The sequence below is a fragment of the Pipistrellus hanaki genome, assembly GCF_964339955.1.
Source record: "Pipistrellus hanaki genome assembly, chromosome: X".
Classification (NCBI taxonomy): Eukaryota; Metazoa; Chordata; class Mammalia; order Chiroptera; family Vespertilionidae; genus Pipistrellus; species Pipistrellus hanaki.
This window is the reverse complement of record NC_140524.1, coordinates 4629366-4651668: the sequence shown is the minus strand read 5'-3', so window position 1 is coordinate 4651668 and position 22303 is coordinate 4629366. Positions and strand designations below refer to the sequence as shown.

At 43.7% G+C, this 22303-nt stretch overlaps 1 protein-coding gene across 1 annotated transcript in view; it reads right to left on the bottom strand.

The window, feature by feature from the left end:
• Nucleotides 1–22303, bottom strand: part of JADE3 (jade family PHD finger 3) — a 73671-nt gene that overhangs the window by 36976 nt on the left and 14392 nt on the right. The gene's annotated exons all lie outside the window — the stretch shown is intronic.

The window sequence follows — 22303 nt, the reverse complement described above, 5'->3', positions numbered from 1 at the left end:
CACAGAACATAACTTAGGAACAAAAATGCCCATGGTAACTCCATAATAAAAATAACAAATGAAACCTAGCTATCGAACGAAGGAGAAATAATGGAAGTATATTAATATTATGGTATTTCATTCAATCATTTAAGCAGGGTATCCAGGAAAACATTTACGTTAAAACGTTAAGTGGATAAAACAGTATAAAAATTGATTTTATAATGACATCACATCTATGAAATAAAATATACAGAAAACAGATGAAGGCCATAAACCAATTTGCTAACATCAGTTACATTAGAGACATTGAAGTGATGGGTTTCTCGGGGATAAAAACATTCTCAATTTTTTCTCTCCTCCACATTTCTACAGTACACATATAGAACTTCTACAATTAGAAAAAATACTTCTACAGTTTTTAGGTATTTGTCCTCCTCACCACCCACAAATGATGCAGCTGACCTGAAAATGCTCAAACTATCAAAGTAGCAGTCACTGCCATTCAAGATGGGCATTCACCAGAGCAAAATAAATAAATAAATAAATAAATAAATAAATCAGAAAAGCACAATACAATCTGCACAAAATCTGCAGTTCAGAAAAGACAAATATCTAAAGCAGTGGTTCCCAACTGAAGGCAACTCTGTTCCCCAGGAGACACGTGACAGTATCTGGAGACATTTCTGGTCTCACGCATGGGAAGGGAGGTGTTACTGGCATCCAGGGGGTAGAGGCCAAGAAGACTGGCAAACATCCTGCCAGGCACAGCACAGTCCCTTACCAAGCACAGACTTATCTGGCCCAGAATGTGAGCACTGCCAAGGTTGAGAAAGCTTGCTCCGAAAGAACGAAGCAGAGATCCATAAGAATCGATCTGCCTTCCGTTCATTCGCCCAATCCAGGGTGAAGTCACAGAGGGGCACTCCCCAAAACCCAAAGGCAATTTTATCAGAAAGAAAGCAGGACTTTGAGCAATGCTTGGGGAGCTTGGAGAACTCATCAGCCCAAGGAGTGGAACAGAGTGGAAATGTAAACAGGTTCAGGAAGGACAGATACAATCAGAGAGGAGAAATCCAGGATGGTATTTGGAAGTAATCCTTAAGTACAGAAGGACCTTGAAGTCCGGCTCCCTGGGATTTCAGGAAAATACCCTTTGGAGCCATTTCAGAGACAGACGTCCATGGTCAGACCAGAGCTGCATACTTACAATCTTAAAGGTCAATTCCCGCCATGCGGGCAAAGCCCTCCCAGGAACCAGGAACACCATAGATGTGTTTCTGGAGCTGATGACCTCTGCTTTGGGGTACACAACACTCACCCCCTCTCTATACTGAGACCATTGTAGTCCACTATCTAGGCTTTAGTTCAGAATTCACCCCTCTCTGCCAAACAATTCAATGTGTTCAATATCAGAGAACCAAGACTTCCCTCCAAGCCTGTTGGCCTCAAATATCTTTCGTCTCAATCACATTTCAGCAGTCCAGGGACTACAGCCTTAAATAGCTACGTAGAGGCTATTTAGTCAGAAAAATAGTCAGAAAAAAAAGAATGTATCATTCCTATTTTACTGCTTTCCTCACCCCTAACCGATAATTTGTCTTTAAAAAGAAGAGCTACCGGAAGTTGGAGTAGATATAATTTCCTGTACTTCCTGAAAGGACACCTTCACCTCGGTCATTTTAAAGTTGTTTTTTAAAATTAAGATACATTACGTGACTCAGTGGTCCCCTGTGATGAGATAAGTGTGGAGGTCAACTCTTTTCCAAAAGTCCGTAAGGAGCATTTAAGAAAAAGGAGAAAATAAGAATTTACCCAGGTAGGCTCCTGCCACTCTGACCAATATTTCTATGGTGTCCACTTTAATATTCAGACTTGTTAATGAATTATTTGGGAATTTCAAACCCTCTGATGAGCGATCGTCTTACATAAGAAGGCCAGGCTGGGAGATGAATTTAAATCAGGGTTTGGCCAACTTTTTCTATAAAAGACCAGATAGTGAATACTTTTGGTCATATGGTCTCTGTTGCAATTACTCATATCTGCTATGGTAGCATGAAAACAGCCACAAGTAGTACATAAACAAATGAGCATGGCTATGTTCCAATAAAACTTTATTGTACTGAAATTTGAATTTCATAACGTTTTTTACATGTCATGAAATATTACTTTTTATTGATCAATCATTTAAAAAGGTCAAAACCACTCTTAGCTTGAAGACCATACAAATATAGGTGGCAGGCTAGATTGGGCTCACAGGCCATAGCTGGTCTGAAGTGTAAGAAACCTTTCTTTAAAAAAAAAAAATTTATTGATTTCAGAGAGGAAGGGAGCGGAAGAGGGAGATAGAAACATCAATGATGAGAGACAATCACTGATTGGCTGTCTCCTGTGAGCCCCACACGGGACTGAGCCCACAACCTGGGCATGTGCCCTCATCAGGAATCGAACCGTGACCTCCTGGTTCATAAGTCAATACTTAGCCACTGAGCCACGCTGGCTGGGCAAGAAACCTTTCTTTTACTGAAAGAAACAATATTGAAAATTGGAAGCATACAACTGAATTATCACTCTCCTAATACTACCCCTTCCTTCCTAATCTCGCAGCCCACTGTTTGGCTCATACAGATCTTCTGGAAGGTTTCAGCCTGGGTGGTCTATTCTGTAATGTTTTCTGGACAGATTCTAATGGCCTTAGTCCCTTCTGCATTAAAATCTGTTCTGTGCCTTTAAGGAAAAAGACCCCAGTTCCAACAACTTTTAAAAATTTAGCAGTATAGAAGTGAAATAAGTCAGTCAGGAAAGACAAATACCATATGATTTCACTTACATGTAGAATCTAAAGAACAAAATAAATGAACAAACAAAATAAAAATAAAGTCACAGAGAACAGAATGGTGGCTGCTAAGGGGAGGGGGTCGGGGACTGGGTGAAAGAGGTGAGGGACTGAGAAGTACAGATTGGTGGTTACAAAGAAGCATGGGGGTATAAAGTACAGCAGAGTGAATAATTCTGTAATAACTATGTAGATGCCAGGTGGTACTGGAAGTATCAGGGTAATGCTTTGACCATACGCTGTACACCTGAAACCAACACAAAATAATATTGAAAGTAAACTGTAATTGAAAAGTAAAAAATAAAGTACATATATGGAAACTAAAAAAGCATTAAAAATTAGTAGTACCTTTTCTTTTTATTTATTTACACATATTCAACAATTTCAACTATCTAGCTAAATAAGTAGGCTTGGCATGTTAATAAAGAGACATTTTACAAAACATAAACCCTTTTAAGATAAAATACCATTTGCAAATAAGACCTCTTAAGAATAAAGTGAATCAACAAGTATCATTTTTACTGCTTTTTTCCCAACAGAAATGAATTTACCAGCTGCTGTGAGTTGCTTCCACCGTGAAACATTTACTCACATGTCTACCTGACTTAAAGTAATCATCAGAATTTATTAAGAGAAAAAAATAACCTGTACCCCAGGTTTTAGTAACAATAACAGGCACGTAAGCCTCACATAGAAGGCCAAAGAAACAGAAACAACCCCAAACTTACTGAGCAAGTTCAAATCCATCGCACACCAACTGTGAGTCCCGCGCTGACGAAGGGCAGGACTGAGCTGGCGACCAGCACTGAGAGGTCAGGCCCCCCTCGGGCCCTCCCAGAGGGCTGGGGCCACAGGACCAGGTGCACGGCACATTGTCGCTATGGCTTGGGCGATCACAGCCTAAAGCTGGTAGCCAATGATGTGTTGCAAACCAATAGAGGGGGGTTTCAGAATTAACACCAAAATCAATCAAGGGGGCGAGGATGTGAGCTGGAGGGGGTGGATCCAGGCTGGGCAAGGCCCATGGCAAAGCGACAGGCAGACTTGATGGCAGCTAGCGCACAGAGGGAGCGTGGGTACTGACTTGGAGGACAGCAGAAAGTGAGAGGAAAGGAAACGGCTACCAAATTTCCCCAAGAAAAAGGAAAGGGGCGAGGCCATCAATGCCAATACAGGTTACACCCCAACAAAGCGTATCTGGCCTCCCCAGCAGAGGCTCTCAGTCCCTATTTCCCACTGGAATCACCTAGGAGCTTGTAAAATCCCAGTGCTCACACTGCACTCCTCACCAATGAAGTCAGGATCTCTCTTGTCAAAGAACCAGCTTTCTGATTGTTTTTCTCTACTGTTTTTGTTTTCAATGACATTAACTTCTTTTTTCTTTATTATTTATTATCTCCAGCTTGCTTTGAGTTTTACTCTTTCCCTCTACTTTCTTAAAGTAAAAGCCTAGATTATTCATTTGAGACCTTTCATTTATTCCTCATTTAAGCACGTAGTGCTTTAAATTTCCCACTCAGGCTCAGCCAGTGTGGCACAGTGGTTGAGCACTGACCTACGAACCAGGAGGTCATGGTTCAAGTCCCAGTTAGGGCATATGCCTGAGAGAGGGCTCCCTCCCCAGTTGGAGGTGTGCAGGAGGCAGCCAGTTAATAATTCTCTCCTCTCTGAAATAAAAATATATTTTAAAACACTTCCCATTCAGCACTGACTTACCTACATCCTACACGTTTTGATATGCTGTATTTTCATTTTCATACAGGTCAATGTATTTTTTAAAACTGATTTTAAAGAGGAAGGGAGAGGGGAAAGAGAAACATCAATGTGAGAGAGATACATTGATAGGTTGCCTCCCGCATGCGCCGCACCTGACCAGGGATGGAACTACAATCTAGGTATGTGCTCCTGACCAGGAATGAAACCCTAGACATTCTGATACCCAGGACGAGGCTCCAAACAACTGAGCCACACTGGTCAGGGCTCAATGTATTTTTTTTTTTAATTTCCCTTGAGACTTCCTCCTTGATCCATGGATCAATGAGAAGTGTGTTGTTTAGTTTCCAAGTGTTTGGAGACTTTCCTGTAGTCTGATTTTGATTTCATTATGATCAGATAATATGCTTTGTATGATTTCAATTCTTTATATTTGTTGAGGTTTGTTTTATGGCCTGGGATATAGTCTATCTTGGTTAATGTTACATGTGTTTGAAAAGTAAATATATTATGATGTTGTCAAGTGGAGCTTTCTATGTCAATTAGATCAGTTGATTGGTGGTGGAATTTCTTCTATGTCCTTGCTAATTTTCTATCTACTGGTTCCATCAACTATTAAGAAAGGAGCATTAAAGTTCACAACTATGATTGTGGATTTGTCTATTTCTCAATTCAGTTATGTCGAGTTTTACTTCAGGAACTCTGAAGCTCTGTTATTTGATGTATGGACTGACCCTGTGAATGTGAATCATGATGTAGTGCTTGTCTTTGTCCCTGATGATTTTCTCTGCTCTGATGTCTAGCTTATCTGGTATTAGTGTAGCCACTACAACTTTCTTTTGATATTTGCGTGGTATATCTTTTCCCACCATTTGCTTTTAAGTTACCTATCTCATTACATTTAACTGGACCAGAGTGAAATGTGTCTACTATATCTTATCTGGAACAGGAAGTGTGGTCTGAAATATTTCTGCAATCCTCGCTGAAGTTACACGCACTATCACAAAAGTTATTACTTTAAAACAAAATTATTTCAAAAATTACTAGCTGTTAAAAAAGTAAGCAAGTGATGCAAAGGGCATTTAATTCATGTTCCTAACGTGTCTGGAAAGTGTCAAACTGAGAAAGAAAAAGGAGCAACCTGTGGATGTGTGAGATGTTCACTTAATGCCTTCTCCCAGATCAAGGAAGCAAACAGGCTAAGAAATAAGTAAAATCTACAGGCCAAGGCCCACTGGAAGGCTGCCCCCTACCTGTGGGCCATTAGAAGGAAAGCCAGTTGGTAACAAGGATGGACCTATTTTTCCTTAAAAGATAAATATTACACACCTAGTGCTCCTGCTTTTTCTCAGAGAGTAGAGAGCTGCCTTTTCATATACTTGTATTTTCTAGTTTCCCTATCTGGATTATGGTTCTTTTACCATGCATTAGCATTTCCCAAAGGTTAACATAGAGAATTTTAAATGCAGAACTTGAGAAATCAAACCAATTGATTGGCTATGCCACTTGTCAGTTCTGTAAAAGAAGTGATGGTGAGAGAGTTGGAAAGTACTGACTAAAATGTGGCTTTCTGAGAATGAGTTGAGCTCAGTCACTTACGCTGTTCACCTGCCCCCGTGCCCCAGGGAAGCCAGGTTTGGATACAGACTAGTCATTTGAGACAAAACAGCCAAGGGTTACACCTGAGTTGTTTGTCATGCTAACCAAAGGGATCCCTGGAAGCTCTGAGATGGGGACTAGAGAGTAGAGATGGAAAGGAATGATCTCCTCTTGGCAGGAGGAATACAAATGTCTACATTAGTGGAGAGCATCCCTATGGGAATAGGAATCACAGAGTAAAGGAAACAGATTTGCCTTCTGCATCCACTTCTCCTGTCATCTCACTGCTATTTGAATTATCCCAAGAAACAGTGCTTCACAAAAGTGATAGGCAGATAAAAACAAAACTCAAAAAACCTGAATGGAAGACTCGGGGTTCGGAGTAGAAAGTGACTACCTCGTCAAAAATACCTGTGAATCCAAACCATGGGGTGACTGTCATGGCAATGAGACTTTCCTGGACACTGAGCCTCAATGTAGTTTCTGTAAATCTGAGGACCTGCAGTTTAAATGCAGCCTTCAACATCAAAGGCGCATAAATTAACTTGGCCCATTGATTTGATGAATCTATGGAGAGCTGCCAGGCAAGGCAGGTCAGCCCCACAGATAACTCGTTCATTTCTAACGCTTAAGACTGTGGGCAAACTGCTGAGAACTGAACACAGACTACAACACCCAAAGACACTCACCAGTGTATCTTTCTACACAACTGACCAGAACACATCTAACTCTACCTAGCTAGGCAATCTGTTCCAATTCTCAGACAGCTCTAGATAAATATTTTTCTTTTTAAAAATACTTTTTGTGCCATTTTTATTTTCCTTTCTCTTCCTTTAAAAAACTCTAACTTGATATTAGAGAGAGAAAGGGGGAGAGAGGGAATGGAAGAGGGAGGAAGGGACAGAGAGGGGGAGAGAGGGAGAGAGAGAGAGGAAGAGAAACACAGAGAAACATTGATGTGAGAAAGAAAAATCAATCAGTTGCCTCTTGCATGCACCCCGACCGGGAATCGAACCTGCAACTTGGGTATGTGCCCTGACTGGGAATCGAACCCACCATCTTTTATGGTGTATAGCAGGACAGTTGTTCTGGCCAACTGAGTCACACCAGCCAAGCCTGTTCCTTCCTTTTTTAAGATTGACATGCATTTTCTTCCTCTAATTCATTCTTTTTTAAAATTAAAAAAAAATAATTATAGTTTATATTCAATACTATTTTGTATTAGTTTCAAGTGTACAGCTTGTTGGTCAAGCATATACTTTACAAGGTGTTCCCCCTGATATTGCCAGTACCCAGTTGGCACAATACACAGATGCCCAGATGGTGTGGCTCAGTGGTTGAGCATCCATCTATGAACCAGGAAGTCATGGTTTGAGTCAGGGCACACTCCCCGGTGGGGGGCATGCAGGAGGTAGCTGATCAATGACTCTCTCTCATCATTGATGTTTCTCTCTTCCTCTCCCTTCCTCTCTAAAATCAATAAAAGTGTATTTAAAAAAATAATAGTCATTCTAAAATGATTCTCATTTGGGGTGAATCTATTTACTGCTTGTTCATTTGGACAACGGTCACCATTTTGAAATTTTTGTTTGCAGACTAACCTTGAAAAACATTAATTTGCTTCCTTCTTCATTTGCCCTCTGGGCACCGAGCTGCTTCTTCCCAGGATTGCCAGTCCCATCCCACCAGCAGGGAGAAAGTTCAGACTTTGACAATAAGCCATCAGCACACTTGGCTCTGGCCCTGAGACTCTTTCTTCGCTCTCCTGCCTGCAACTCTGAATAGGAACCGCATCTTTTCCCGTCTCTGTCCATGGGCAATCCTTGGCTTCCCAGTTAGGGACCATTGCCCCCGCTTACTGAGTGTTTTGATCCTCATTATCTACAGAAGTATAATTCCCAGCCACCCCTATCCCTTTTCTGGATGGAGATTCCAGCCTGTCAGTAACTAGAGGCCTGTGACTAAAAATCTCCGCTTACTGTTTGATCTGTTTCTGGTCCAGAGGTTTATTTGTTTCTTGATCACAGATATGTCTACTTTTCCATTTTACCAATGACCACTGTGTTTAGAAAGAAGATAGAAGTTTAAAGTATGAGGTCAGAGCCATCTTGACCAGAAGCCCCTTGGTTTTAACTTTATAAGCACTGCATAATCTTTTCAAAGCAGGCACCAGCTAGCTGCGGCCCCGAGGCCGAACCTGGCTCACTGCTTGGCTTTGGTCTAGCTCCTGAGCTAAGAATGGCTTTTCTATCTTTAAATGGTTGGGAAAAGCCAAAGTCATATTTTGCGACATGTTAAATCATATACAATTATTTCAGTGTCCAGTTTTAGTAGCAGAGAGCCGTGCCTATTAATGTATGCTGCTCCTGGTATCAGCTGCCAGGTAACCAACTGCTATAAACCAACTGCCATGCTATCATCTCCCGATCCTCCGGGCCAGGGATTCAGATAAAGCATGGCTAGGATGGCTTTTCTGCTCCGAGACGCCGGGGCCCTCCCGCAGCTGGGAAGAACAGCTGGAATTATCTGGAGACTCCTCCGTTTATCTGGCACCTCTGACAGGGATGACTGCGCTCGGCCGAGCCTATCTCTGGAAAGCACACATGAGGCCCCCAGCCCGAGCGGCCCCAGGGCAGGCAGCCTCCTCCATGGCAGCCAGGCCCCCAGCATGACTGTCCGCTGAGCAATGCACAGGCTGCAGGACGACGCCTCACCAGTCACGTAGTCCACTCTGTGGCTGAAGCGGTCAACAGGCGCACCCAGACTGAGCAGGAAGGAGACAGGCCCTACCTACCCCCTCCTGAGAGCGGTGTAAGATCTGCAGCTCCATCTAAGCCTCCTTTCACATTCTTTGCGTCGTTTAGCAGCAAGGATCTGGAACTATCGACTGACTTAAAATGGGAGGTACGTTCTTTATCAGAGTAGCCAAGACCTCCTCCCCAAATTCAGCTTCACAAAAGGACTGCCATCAAGGCTCTGACTTATCAACAATTTTAACACTTTCCTATTTGTTTCTGATCAGTGTTTAATTTGATTAGTCTTTAACTATGAACACACAGAACACATGAGTCTTTAAATGGTAAAGGATTAACTGAAGCCTTTAGGAAGAATAATCTTAAAATATTTTCTTAAAAAAATTCTCACCCAAGGATAATTTTCCATTGACTTATTGACTTTAGAGACAGTGGAAGGGAGAGTGGGAGGGATATATATATATATATATATATATATATATATATATATATATATCCTTCTACATGTACCCACACCCAGGCTGGGGATCCAACCTGTAACCGAGGTACATGCCCTTGACTGGGAATTGAACCTATGATCCTTCAGCCTATGGGCCAACACTAACCACTGAGAAACCCAGCTAGGGCTATTTGTGTGACACAGGAAAAATGGCCCCCATTCTCCAGCCTTTCCAAATGCCCTTTTAAGGTGACTTGGGAACTTCTTCCCACTCCTTGAATCTGGACTTGCTTTGTGACTTGCTTAGGGCAACGGAACGTAGCAGAGGCGATGATGTGTTCACACAGCTCTGGGCCTACGCCTCAAGGAGCCTTGCTGCTTCTCCTCAGTCTCAGAAACCTGCTCAGCTACTAGGAAAACAAGCCTGGGCTGGTCGGCTGCAGGATAAGAGAGATAGCCTAAGTGCTCCTGCCCCCTACCATGGCCCCAGCGGACAGCCGGCCACTTCAGAAGCAGGCTCCCTGCTGACCTGTAGTTGCCCACCGTCATGAGGGAGATAGATCAGCTAGAACCACCAAGCTGAACCTAAGCTCAAATGATCAAGTCACAGAATAAAGGACTAAATATTTACTGTTTGGAGCCACCACCGTTTGAAGTAGCTAGGTATATAGCAATGGTTCACTGATAGGATTTAGAAGGCAGCTTTCTTTTTAAAACTATAGAATGAAAATTTCCTCTCACACCTCAGCCCTAATACACTGCATCACATTGAGATTGAATTATTCTCCAAAGCTGGCACTACTGCTGGGCTCCACCAAGAGGGCACTCCAGCTAATGACAAGATCGGAGGGTCAAACACTTGTTCCCAGAGAAGAAAACAAATAGCAGCTCTACAGACAGCAAATGGCGCTCCCTCTGCAAGCTTCTAATCCTGCCTGATGAGAGCATGGCTGTAGCCACCGCCTCAGCCAACAGGTGAGTGGCGCCTGCAATCAGAAGTGAAGTAGCTGCCCCGGCCAGTGGTTCGAGCACCAGCCCGTGCACCAAAGGGTCTCGGGCTTGATTCCTGGCCAAGGGCATGGAACTGGGTTGCAGGTTTGACAGGATGCATGCAGGAGGCAACCAATCGATGTGTCTCTCACATCTATGTTTCTCTCCCCCCACCCCCCCACCCCAATTCCACTCACTCTAAAACTCAAAAGAAAAACATCCTCAGGTGAGCATTAAAAAACAAAAAGCAGTTAGCTAGTTAATTAGAATGTTAGAGTTACACATCCCACACCCCTAAACCTCTCCTGCATAGAATTTAATTAGCATTGCTATTAGTATCCCTGTTCTTTTTAGTTAGAATCCCCATTCTCTTCATTTACACCAGTGCTACCCTTTAGTGCACGCCAGTAAAGGCAGGGCAGATCCCTACTCACAAGATTAATTATAAACCTCTTTCAAAGGTTTTAACTATGAAGTAATTAATAAAGACATATACTGGAACTCACATAATCAATTATAAGCAATATATATTCAAAAGAATTGAAGTCAGGATCTAGAAAAGATATCTGTGCCCTCACATTCACTATATTCACAAGAGTAAGATATGGAAACGACTCAAATGTCCATTGACAAATGAACGAATAAAACATGATACACTCATACACCCACCCACCATGGAATATTATTCAGCCCTTAAAAAGATAATCCTGCTATTTGCAACATGGATGAAGCTTGAGAACATTATGCTAAATGAAAAGGCCAGTCACAGAAGGGCAAATACTACAAGATTACAGTTACACTGAGTGGCCAGATTATGATGATCTCTGAATGCATAATAATCTGGCCACTCAGTGTATATCCTATAGAATAAAAGGCTAATATGCAAATTGGCCCCTTGACCAGGAATTCGACCAGCAGGCAGGCCAGCCAGCCGCCCATGTCCCCTCCCCTTGGCCAGGTTGGCCAGAGACCACCCATGCACGAATTCATGCACTGGGCCTCTAATATATATAATAATCTGGCCACTCAGTGTATATGAGATGTCTAAAGTAGTCAAACTCATAGAAGCAGAGAGAAGAATGGCTGGTGGTTGCCAGGGACTGGAGAAGGGAATGGGCAGTTGTCATTCAATAAGTATAACATTTCAGGTATGCAAGATGAGTAAGTTCTAGAGATCTGCTATCCAACATACTACCTACTAATGATACTGCATTATACACTTAAAAATGTAAGCAGGTAAATCTCATGTTAAGTGTTCTTATCACACAAAAAGAGGCACAAGGAAACTTTTGGAGGTGATGGATGTGTCTATTACCTCGATTGTGGTGATGGTTTCACGGGTATATGCATACGTCCAAACTCATAAAATTGTATACACTGAGTATGTGCGGTTTTTGTATACCAGTTACACTAGTATACAAAAATACACTAGTTTGATAAGTGATGGATATATCATAAATTATTTAAAAAGTCTTTCTAAGAATTAATGATATCCTTTCATCTCTGATAAAGTTAAGCCCAATGCAATAATAAACTGAGAATATTTTCCAAACATTTGTATGATAAAACTGATTTATATTAGGCTAAACCATATGAAATTGCCATTGTTGCAGGTCAAGATATCAGAGTATCAGCAATTTCATATGGCTCTACCCAATACTGCAGGATTTTGCTGCCAAAATCCTTTGCTTCTTTCCCTTTGTCTCCAAAGCCCTCACATACTCTGGAGAACCTTAATTCCCACACACTTTTGAGGATTTACAATAAACAAAGACAGACACGGGGCCTTGCCTCTACATACATTATTTCTTAGTTCAAAACACCTAGTTTCCTTTAGGAGTTGTATTCCACTCACTAGACTTGAGGTAATTGTCCTGTGAGTCCCCCGTGGGGTATTAGGTCTCTCTCCCTACATCTCAAATTTCTAGGTCAGATCGGAGCACCTTCTGCCCATGTTGCATTTGCATACTGCAAATAGGCCATCACGCCCAGGATTCCTCAATGTCGTTTAACGCAAGAGAAGGTGTCTGATCATTCTTATCAGCATAAGCCTGTGGTTTTTTGGTGTTTTTTTTTTGGGGGGGGGGGTACTTGATTTTATTCTTACATCCACCGCTTGTCCTGCCCCAGAGCTGCAGCCAACTGGCTAGCCCAGTGGTCGGCAAACTCATTAGTCAACAGAGCCGCAGTTTGCCGACCACTGGGCTAGACTATCATCTCTGGGTCTCCTGTTGGCCAGAGCAGAAGCCTCACTGGCAGGAGTGACAGCCCCGCGTTTGTGTCTGAGTGCTGAGCTCCCCTCTGCCTTCTTGGGCTACACCAAGACCCAATGAGGAGGCGCAGGTGCTGCCACTAACTGGCACCCTCCCAGGCCGCAGCCAGCACCACGTGCTCAGAACAGAGGGCCAATTTTAATCCCTCTGAGACACCATTTCAGGAATCAGCCAACACAGACATGTCATCAATGCGATGCCTCTGTGTGCCTGTGCGGGGCTGGAGCTGGTACGTTTTCTGCACTAAGTTGTTTAGAATCACCTGCGCCGAGTATAAATGTCGTCTCTTTTTATGGTAAATGTTGTTTCATGAGAAACACCGAATACATCATTTCAGCTTCAGTGGTCAGAAGATCCTGCACTTTCGAGTTTACTGTTAGAAATGCAAAAACGGTGACAGCAGCTCTGCCAGCCCACCTCTGCCCCCTCTGCGCGAGCTTTCCTCTTTCAAAGGTTTTTCACATGAGGCCTTTCACTCCATGTGTCTGAACCTGTGTTTCCTTTTCTCTGAGATTACTGAATGGTCTCATTAAGTTTTCCCTAAGGGAATATCACAGTGGTAGCAGACTGTGGAAACAGGAATAGTTCACTTTCACCAAATGAAAAACTATAAAAATTAAAAATGCCAAAATTACCCCTAAGCTATTAATATGCAGTGTTTGAAACATTGCAATCCATAAGAGAGTGGTAAAAAGTACTATTTATTCTTTTCCTGTGTTCTGAATTCAGAACCCCCACATTCCTACTTTGACAATTGACATCATCACCACACACACACACACACACACACACACACACAAAAAAAAAAAAAAAAAAAAAAAAAAATCAGAGCGGTCCTGGACCATGTGGCTTAGTGGTTGGAGTGTCAGCCCAATCACCTGGATTGCAGGTTCAATCCCTGGTCCTGGTCAGGGTATTGTGGAGGAGGCAACCAATTGATGTCTCTCTCTCACCTCTCCCTCTTACTACCCCCCCTCCCCCCGCTCTCCTTCTGTCTCCTCCCCTCCTCCACCCGTCTCTCTGAAAATCAATGGAAAAAATGCCCTGCCCTGGTCAGTGTCTTCAGTGGTTAGAGCAATATCCCATGCACCAAAGGGTTGCTGACTCAATCCGGGCCCTGGTGGGTGGTGGGGTGAATGCAGGAGGCAACCAATCAATGTTGTGTCTCTTGCAGCTATCTCTCTCTCTTTCTCCCCCTTCCTTCTGCCCTCCTTCCCATTCTCTCTAAATCAATGGGGGGGAAATCCTCAGGTGAGAATTAATAAAAAAAAAAAATTCAGAGGGTTCTACTGCAGATGGGTAAGTGACCTGCATTTTTACATGACCTGTCTTAGAAGTAAAGCTGAGAAGGAACTGAGTCTCACATGTTCGTTCTTATAGAACCCATGGGAAAACTCAATAAAGATTTGATGAAGGAACTTGGACTGGAATTTGGAAAATCTGGGTGTTATCGATCAAAATTCTAATCCTTTATCACACTATTTTAAGTATAGTAGCTTTGTAGTAAGTTTTAATCTGGAAAAGCAAACTCCCCCACAAATTTTCCTGATGATCTTTTCTGATTGTGTTACTTCTTAATGTAAAACCCTTCCATTGCTCCCCAGTGCTCACAGATTCTCTTGTGGGTCCCTGTAGGACTATGCTTTAGTAGAGTGCAGAGTGCAGTTTAGGGCCAAAGCTGACTGCTCAAAAAGAGGAGAGAATCAGTGTCCACCAGAGTCCCTTTCTCTTCACCAGGTTCACACTCTCCTTTGAATCCGTGTTGAACAAATATTTAACAACTAGAGGCCTGGTGCACGAATTTGTGCACAAGTGGGGTCCAGCTGGCCTGCCCCAATTGGAGCAGAACGGGGCAGGCTGGCTGGGGGCAGGAGCTATGGGCGGTTGGTGGACTTGCTCCACCCTGATCGGGGGAGGGGTGTGTGTGTGTGCTGGTTGGGAGTGGGGCCAGCTGGGGGAGGGGCCTTGGGCAGTTGGTGGGCCAGCCCCGCCCCCTAGTCAAACTCCTGGTTGAGGGACAATTTGCATATTAGCCTGTTATTATATAGAAAAGATATTTGTGCAAGGGTGTTGTGTCAGAGGTCCCCAAGACCGCCCCAAGTTCAGTGATTCTCTAGGACTCGCATACTGGTAACTCAGCCTCTAATCATACTCATGACTATGATTTATTACAGTGAAAAGACACAAAGCACAATCAGCTAAGGGAAAAGGCGCACAAGGTGAAACACAGGGAGACTAGGCATGAGCTTCCAAGAGATCTCTCCCAGTGGAGTTCCACTGGTTGCGCTTAATTTCCCTAGCAACCAGTTACGACAACGCATGTGAGATGTGGTCTACCAGGGAAGCTCACGAGGGACTCAGCGCACAAGGTTTTTGATGGGAGGCTAGTCACATAGGTACCCTCTGTTTGGCAAGCATCCAAATTCCAGACTCCAAGAAGGAAAGCAGGTGTTTAGCAGAAACCACATTGTTTGTATAAACAGTTCAGGCACAATGAACCACCCTTATCAGCTCTGGGAATGGTGCGAACCCTCGTGAAAATCAAGTTCTCAGATGCCAAGCAAGGGACAACCTTGCAAGTAGGCCTTTCAGAGTCAGCCTGCTACGATAACTTCTGCACAGATGCCAACCATTAGCCTGGCTGGACACCAACAAGCCCCGCCCAGACCTGGATGGGGAAACACCACCATGGCAGTCCTCTGAGCAGGGCAGCAAGGGAGCAGGAATGGAGGAAAACCACCCCTCCCAGGGGCAGGAAGAAAGGGGCAGCGAAGGCTGGTTCTGGGAGACAGGCATTGCCTGAACCAGGTCTGGACAGAAATTGTGGGTTATTTTGGCTACATAATTAGCTAGACCAGTGGTCGGCAAACTCATCAGTCAACAGAGCCAAATATCAACAGTACGACGATTGAAATTTCTTCTGAGAGCCACTTTTTTTTTTTTTAAATTCAACTTCTTCTAATGCGACTTCTTCAAAATAGACTCGCCCAGGCCGCGGTATTTTGTGGAAGAGCCACACTCAAGGGGCCCAAGGGCCGCATGTGGCTTGCGAGCCGCAGTTTGTTGACCATGGAACTAGGCTAAGTTGTATCTCAGGAAATGAGTTACCCACATGGACCAGGGCTGTTAATCACTTTGGATTGCTGCTTCAACCTTGTATGGCTCCCAAACCTCTCCCAAGCCACGTGGCCTTGCTAGGGGTGGTGCCAACCTACTTCTCCATGCCCACCTGTGCCTCTCTGCTCCTTCAGTCTCTGTGATCCAACCATCCTGGTCTCCTTTCAGTGCCCGGAATATACTCCTCTCTAACTCCACGGCCCTGTATGGAGTACTCCACCCCCAACCCCTTCTGATTGCTCATCATCACTCTTCCTACTGCACACAGCTAACTCCTACTCACGTCAGACTAATCCAAACAACACCTCCTCAGAGCAGCCTTCCCTCACCCGCCTTAGTGTAGGTCAGGACTCCTGTCATTCACTTTCCAGCACCAGTAACTTCTCCTTCATTACTGTGAGCACACTGAAGTCCATTTTTTTCACACTTACATATTTTAAGAAAGCAGTGACTATGTCTGTGTTGTTATGTGATAACCCCTGAGCCTAACATGGTGCCTAAACACTCAGCACATGTATAAAAGAGGAATGAATGAGGGCTCACTCTCAGTCCATGGAGGCTGGGTGAAGGCAATCTCTATCTCCCCGACACGTACACAACTGCTGGGTCTCAGGCACGTGACCCAGGCTAGATCAACAATTCACCCAAGAATGTTTCTGACGGAAGCATTGAAAAAGAGGCACCGCGTCTGCTGCATCTATCCTGCCGGAGAGAAGGAGATTTAGGGCTGCAGTGTGTGTGAGGATGCAGTCTACGCCCTTGGCCCTGTGCTGATCAAAACTTTGATCAATAACACATAAACTTAGGGTTATTACCAAGGAATAATGTTCATCAGAGAAAAGGGGAAGATTCAAAAGTGTGATAAGCAAAAACAGAATGAAATTTAACTAGAACATATGTAAAGCCACTGCGATTTTCAAAAGCCTGTTTCCTAAATAAAGGATGAGAGCAGTTGGGTTTTTAATGCCAGCAAATCCCACAGGGTGATACAGCTACTCAGTCTGGGCCGAATTTGGAAACATGTCTACCTCAGTTGGATAACAACCGGACAACCAAGTTCCAGTCTGAGTATCACTGAGAAACAATGGCCAGCAGAAGGAAATTCAGGGAGGGGAATCAAGATTAGAAAAAGGTTTGGGGATCATTCCACACAAATGACAGTTGAAAGGGTGAGAATGTAAATTGGTACCAGCCACTCGGGAGAGTAAAGACAGAATCCTGTAAAACCGAAAATAACCAGACCTCGAGACCCAGCAATCCTATTTCTAGATACATATTCTGGAGAAACTCTCACAAATGTACACAATTACCAAAACGGAACTGTTTATCAATTCAAAATTCAGGATGTAGTTAGGCTTCTGTAAATCGGAGAATGGATCGATGTTGGATCAGAACCTCTCAGTTTAGAGCTCAGAGGTTCTGGGAATTGCATGTTATCCCAAGACAAGCTTTAGAAAACGTAATAATCTGAATTCAATGCAGCCTTTAATGGTGCTATCTGGGAATATTTCACAATCAATAAGGAATAATTCATTTAATTGGGCCTGAAAATGATTACAGTCAGGGGGTTACAAGCGTTATACTGGCCTTGAATAAACTTGCCTTAATTATCAGGGCTTCTGCATAATTAAATCGGTATTATTTGTAGAATTGTTGCCTATTTAATCACTACAGTTAAATTGCTCCCACAGCTAAAGGGATCTATCTCCACATACCCTAGCCAGTTTGGCTCAGTGGCTAGAGCATGGACCTGCAGACTGAAGGGTCTCAGGTTTGATTCTGGTCAAGGGCACATGCCTGGGTTGCGGGTTTGATCCCTAGTAGGGGGCGTGGAGGAGGCAGCTGATCGATGATTCCCTCTCATCATTGATGTTTCTTTCTCTCTCTTCCTTCCTCTCTGAAATCAATAAAATTAAAAACAACAGCAAAAAGATCTCTACAGAAACATGCCATTGAAGTGAAGAATACTATGTAAAATAGAGTGAGAGTAATGAGTGTTTTCTTTTTAATTAGTCGCTGTGGCTACTGCTGAAAGAAGGATAAAAGTCTGGGCGGTGGAAAATGAGAACCATTAGTCTGCCCTTGTGAAGGAGGGTCAGTGTAGCATAGACACAGTGCTGTAGCACTCAGGCAGCTCCCTGCTGCTGTCCCACCCCCAGCCCAGGGCAGAATGGCTTTTAGTGGTAATAAATGAAACAACGCTCTGTACTTGAGAGTTTTCTTTCCAACCGTGTCATATCTGTGGTACCAACACGCTATATGCCCAGACGATTGTGAGTTAGGCTTGGATGTACCTGGAACCTGATGGATCTGAATAGGCACCTGGGAAGCCCACTGTGGTTTTGAAGGGGTGTATGTTTCCGCCATAAAAAATAGTGAAAGCATGCTGCGGCATAAAAGCATGTGCTTTGCCCTAGCCAGTCTGGCTCAGTGGATAGATAGAGCGTCAGCCTGCGGATTGAGGGGTCCCAGGTTCGGTTCTGGCCAAGGGCACGTGCCTGGGTTGCGGGCTCCATCCCCAGTGGGGGGTGTGCAGGAGGCAGCTGACCTATGATTCTCTCTCCTCATTGATGTTTGTATCTCTCTCTCCTTCTCCCTTCCTCTCTAAAGTATATATATATATATATATATATATATATATATATATATATATATATATAAAATAAAAGCATGTGCTTTGTCTAGGTGCTTTTTAGGACTTCCTCCAGCCGAGATTCTGTGCCACGTAACTAACAATAGCAAATACTTGCATAAAAGTAACTGTCTACTAGTTTCTTCCTATTAGATTTCAAGATGAACAACAAAACCAAACCAAAAAACAGCTTAGGAGGCTCTGGTATATTCCCAGGTTAATGAGGGGAGTGTGGCTTGAATAGTACTTTCTTTCCAGACCCCTATTCCTGGCCGTGATGTGGCCTAGCCCCACAATCCCCAGAAATACTGGATGAGAGAAAAAGCCCTCACACCGTGGGAAAGCGGACAGCTGGACCCCCATGATGCCTTGCAGAGACTCAGGTCTGACGCTAATCTATGAGCCAAAGCTGATGACACCCCCTAACTTCTCCTTCCCTCAAGTGCAAGCAAGCACGTACATCCTAGATGTCCCAGCGCAGTGGATGTATCCTTGGAAGACAGAGTCTGGTGATAAAACGCAAGACCGTAATGTTAGGACGGGACAATGTAGGGGAAGCCAGAGACAGACAGAGAAGGGGGGAGGAGAAAAGAGTTGATGAATTAAGTCCTGGGGCGCAAAGGTTGCTGGAGACCAGCAGGAGAGCAGGGAGGAAATGTGACAGCAGGAGAGAGGTAGGAGAAGCCAGAGACGGGGCCAGGGCGAACAACAAGGTCAATGACACGCTGCCTGGGGACAGAGCACTGCGCTTCTGGAGGGGATCACCACCCATGCCTTCAGAGAGGGGCTCTGCTTTTCAGGGGGTCCTTACGTCTTCTGCCAACAGTGTAGCTCCTCTGCATCCCCTAGAAGGTCATGCCCGCTGCCCTCCACTGAACACTGCACCTCTCAATCCATTATTTCCAAGATACAACAATTAGGGTAGGGGAGAATCCAAAGTATCACTCAAAGTACCAGATAAGACTCTCTCTCTTCTATGCAGCGTCTGGTTCCAGGTAAGATGGAAGAAGCACACTAACCTTTCTGTCCACCACATGCAACCATAACATCTGTACACATGGACCAGCAGCTGTTAGGACTGTTTAAAGCGGATGTGAGCAGGCGGGCCAGGGGAGAATACCAAAAGGCCATGTACACTGGACTGCTGGTGAACACTGCTTTTTCTCCTCCTGTATTTTCTGGCCTGAACTCAACACAACAAAACCTGACAGTGAGCACTGTGGCTGGAGCACATGTTCTGGCCCAAAGTGCCGTTTTTGGAAACGGGAACCACGAAGACTCAGAGAGACTGGAGGGTGGGGGGGAGGGGAAATCCCCTGGGGTTTTCTCTCCGTTTTCTTCCTTCTCTTCTGCCCAGAAATATCCATGATTGGGCTGTCACAGCAGCACTAAAACTGACTGCAGAGGGAGACAGGAGTTCACACTCTGGAAGCAGAGGGACTTCCATTCTATTTGGTGGCGCTATAGTTCCCAAAGGGCAAAGCCCAATCCCAGTGTGTGTGTGTGTGTGTGTGTGTGTGTGTGTGTGTGTGGTGTGTGTGTTTGTGTGATGTGTGTGTGGTGTGTGTGTGCGTATGCATGTGTGTGTGGTGTGTGTGTGTGATGTGTGTGGTGTGTGTGTGTGTGTGTGTGGTGTGTGTGTGTGATGTGTGTGTGTGTGTGTGTGATGTGTGTGTATGTGTGGTGTGTGTGTGTGTGTGTGTGTGTGTGTGGTGTGTGGTGTGTGTGGTGTGTGTGTGTGTGTGATGTGTGTGTGTGTGTGTGTGGTGTGTGTGGTGTGTGTGTGGTGTGTGTGTGTGTGTGTTTTGTCTTTTTTTTTTTACTTTCTCTGCCTGCCTGCCCTTGCACTCATGAAAGTGTGTGGCTTTTCACTGGAGGGCCAAAGAAGAAAGTTCTGGGAAACCAGAAAGTACCATGAACATGACAAAGAGGGAAGAGCTCAGGAAAGCTCTTAAAGCTGCTGAACAACCCAGATCACCGCACCTGTGCATGTGTGGGTCTGATCCTAATCACCACGCCAAAGACTCTGAGAATTGAGCTAACAGGCCAACTCTCAGGTCCCAGAGTGACCAAAGGGTGTCACCCGTGGGGCCAGTCTGAATAACGCTGCAAAGGACCTGAATGCTAAACTGGACACGGGAGCTGCAGAAAGTTGAGTGGGAACTGGCAGTCTGAACCTAACGAGGTCAACTGGCTGCTGAAACAAATATAGGGTGTGCCCCCAATGCATATACACACTTCAAATAATTATAAAGGCAGTGTTTATTAAGGTAATTTCATTTTCAAAATGGAGCTAACAGTTGTTAAAGTGTGTACACATTTTTGGGGACACCCTGTATATCAACATTCACCATTGAACTGAAACAAGATTCTGAGTCTAATACATAATGATCAAAATGTCCAGGATGAAATCCAAAATTACTCAGTACATAAAGCAGCACAAAAATGCCAACTCACCTGGGGAAAGACAACCAATAGACACCGATAATGGGATAACACAAATGTATCAATTATATGTTAAAACAGTTATTATAGAAACGCTCAAAAGAGCAATCACCAAAACTTGAACATTCTCATAAGTGAGTCAAAAGAGAAAGAATTGGCAAAGTGAAGAAATAATCCAATTGAAACTTTAGAGCTGGGGGAAAAAAATAACCAAAATTAAAAATTCACTGAAAGAATGCAATAGCACCATGGAGGAGGCAGTAAACTTGAAAACAGGTAAATAGACCAGCCCATTTAAATAATAGAGAGAAAAAAGATGGGATAACAATAATGGCTCTAATATTTGTGTAACTGGGATGCAATATGGAGAAGAAAAGGAGTGTGGTGCTAAACAATATTTAAAGGAAAAAACAGCTGAGAATTGTTGAGAACACCAAAAATAATAAGTACAAAGAAATCTACACCCAGACACATCATAAGCAAACCGTTGAAAACTTAAGACAAAGAAACACTAACAAACAGTGCAACATTCCATTATTGACAATAGATGGACCATCTAGAAAGAAAATCAGCACGGATGTGGAAAGTTTACACACCACTACCCCAAAATGGACCTAGCTGGCATTTGTAAAACACTTCTCACGAGACGAGCGGCATACACATGCTTTTCAAGTACACATAGATCACTCTCCAGGAATTGCTGGTGGGACTGTGAAATGGTTCAGCCACCTTGGAAAACAGATGGACAGTTTCTTTAAAAAGTTAAGCATAAATTTACCATACAACCCGGCAATTCGACTCTAGGAATCTACCCAAGAGAAATAAAAACACATGTCTACACAAGGACATGTACTTGAATGCTCACAGCATTATTTATGAGAACCAAAAATTTGAAACACCCCAAATATCCATCCACAGCAAAGAGATAATCATAATGTGGTATATACAATGAGTGGCCAGATTATTATGATCTCTGAGCACATAATAATCTGGCCACTCAGTGTGTGTGTGTGTGTGTGTGTGTGTGTGTGTGTGTAGGGCTCGGTGCATGAATTCAGGCATGGGTGGGGGTCTGGCCAGCCTGGCCAGGGGAAGGGGACATAGGCAGTTGGCCAGCCTATCGGCTGGTTGAACTCCTGGTCAAGGGGACAATTTGAATATTAGTTCTTTATTATATAGGATATACACTGAGTGGCCAGATGATTATGCTTTCAGAGGTTATAATAATCTGGCCACTCAGTGTACATATAACATAATATTATTCAACAATTAAAGGAAATTAATTATTGATTTATGGCATAACCATGGATGAACCTAGAAAACATTATGCTATATGAAAGAAGCCAAACACAAAAGACCATATAACATATGATCCGATTTTTATGAAATGTCTACAAAATACAAATCTATAGAGACACCAAATAGATTAGTGCTGCCAAGGGCTGGGGGAGAGGAGGATGGAGTGAAGGCAAATGGGCACAAGGAATTTTACTGGAGTGACGGACAGACTCTAACACTGGATTATGC